The sequence below is a fragment of the Sorex fumeus genome, unplaced genomic scaffold (assembly GCF_029834395.1).
Source record: "Sorex fumeus unplaced genomic scaffold, SorFum_2.1 ptg000098l, whole genome shotgun sequence".
NCBI lineage: Eukaryota > Metazoa > Chordata > Mammalia > Eulipotyphla > Soricidae > Sorex > Sorex fumeus.
Genome location: NW_026606155.1, coordinates 76,028,566 through 76,030,823, shown reverse-complemented (window position 1 = coordinate 76,030,823; position 2,258 = coordinate 76,028,566). Strand labels below are relative to the sequence as shown.

The 2,258-nt window shown below is 39.1% G+C and overlaps 1 pseudogene; it reads left to right on the top strand.

Moving 5' to 3' along the window:
- The first annotated feature begins 303 nt into the window (after nt 1-303).
- LOC130041793 (olfactory receptor 4F3/4F16/4F29-like) lies at nt 304-1,261 on the top strand (annotated as a pseudogene).
- Nucleotides 1,262-2,258: the final 997 nt, after the last annotated feature.

The following is a 2,258-nucleotide window of genomic DNA, read 5'->3' as shown; positions in this document are numbered from 1 at the left end:
AGGGAGTTTGCCTTGCACGCGGCCAACCCAGGTTCTATTCCCAGCATCCCATTATGGTCCCCTGAGCACCGCCAGGAGTAATTCCTGAGTGCAGAGTCAGGAGGAACCCCTGTGCAATGTTGGTGTGACCCCCCCATCAAAATTTTATATGTTTGAGGAACTAAAATGGAATGTATTAAATGTATTTAATTCATAATGACAACTTGGAAATATTTTTGATTTTAATATGTTATCTCTAAAATCATATTTTCCTCTTCATTTTCTCAGTTCTCATAATTTCAGTGACAGGTTTCTGATGGATCAATGGATGAAGGGAATCATTCAGTTGTATCTGAGATTATATTTCTGGTACTAACTCACTCATCGGAGATTCAGATTTTTCTCTTGGTTTTCTCCTATGTGCTCTCTGTAGCAAGCATGATCAGAACTATCCTTATTGTGTTTTCTGTGACTACTGATCATCACTTGCATTCCCCTATGTACTTTTTTTCTAACCAGTCTCTCCTTTGTTGACTTGGGAGCATGTTCCATTGCTTTTCCTTAAGATTATTTATTATCTTTCAAAAGGCATAAATTCATCTTATTTGGAGGCTGCATTGCTCATATATTCTTCATTCGTTTTGTTGGGGGGTGTGGAGATGGTGCCGTTCATATCCATCACTTTTGACAGATATGTTGCCATATACAAACTTCTTCACTGTCTAACCATCATGAGCCCATGAGTGTGCATTTTGTTTCTGACACCTGCCATGACCCCTGGTATCAGTCACTCAATCTTCCAACTAGCATTTGCTATTAATTTACCTTTCTGTGGTTCCAATGTATTAGACAGCTTTTACTTTTACTTCCTTGGCTCCTCAAACTGGCTTGTATGGATACTTACAAACTGCAGTTCATGTTCACTACCAACAGTGGGTTTTTCTTCTTTTCAGAAGAAGAGCAATCTGCATTGCTTCTTTTCTCAGCTTCCTTGTCTCCTGTTTTCATTCCGTATACTGTTTGTAAATATTCCTCAGCTGGTTCATCCAAGGCCCTTTATACCTTGTCAACTCACAGTATTATTGCTTTTCTGTTCTTTGGTTCAACCATATTTAGTTTATATGTGACCCCACCCCAATTCAAAGCTGGACAAGTTTCTTGATATTTTTTATTTTGTTCTCCTTTTTTGAATCCAGTCATCTATACTTTCAGGAATAAATAGATGAAGGCAGCAATGAAGAGAATATTCAAACAGCTTGTGATTTACAGAAAGATTTCATAAATTATGTGTTAAAGCTTTTCATTAACCATAGTGTAGCTCTTTTTATTTGGGGGGGATCATATCCGGCAATACACAGAGGTTAATCCTGGCTCATGCACTCAGTAATTACTACTGGCAGTGCTCAGGGGACCATATGAGATGCTGGGAATAGAACCCCAGTCAGCTGCGTGCAAGACAAATGCCTACCCACTCTACTATCCTCCAGTCCCATAGTATAGCTCTTTTATTCTGTCTTTGTTACTTTTGATTCAGGAATTTTGAGACATCAAATATTGACCTAAGAATTATCAGATCTACAACATAACATTCATAATTGATGAATGTATATATTATTATTTTTTTATGTAGGAGTATTGCTATTTATTCAGCCATTGATTAGGTTGATTGAATTGGGCATGAACTCCAGCTTACTTTTATTTTTTTTTCTTTTTCATAATTTTATTTATTGAATCACCGTGACAGCAGTTACAAAGCTTTGGGGTTTAAGTCTCGGTCATACAATGAAACACCCGTCCCTTCATCAGTGCCCATTCTCCACCACCAAGAACCCAAGTATACCCCCATTCCCCACACACTCCCCCTACCTGTGGGGCAGATGATTTCCACATTATTCTCTCTCTCTACTTTGATTACATTCAATATTTTGATACCACACCCACCATTATTATTTGGGATTTTACCCCAATGCTCAGATATGCCGAAAAGGCAACAGTAGACAATTTATTTTCTATTGCTGGTTATGAATAACATATGATGTTGTGAGGCTGCAGTAGTGACCTAGCGATTTTGGAATTCTGAAATTTTAACAATTAAATCTGGAAGGATTTCTGCCAAAACTTGCTGGGTTCTGAGATTTATTCCTGAGTCTCTTGGATCATGGCTGTTAAGCAGTTTGATCAGGAGCCAGAGAGGCCATCCATGGGCGGTGACTCGGGGTCTCGGTGGTGCAGGGAAGAAAGGGCCAGCTCCACCTCATCCTGTGAGGACCCGAGTGTCT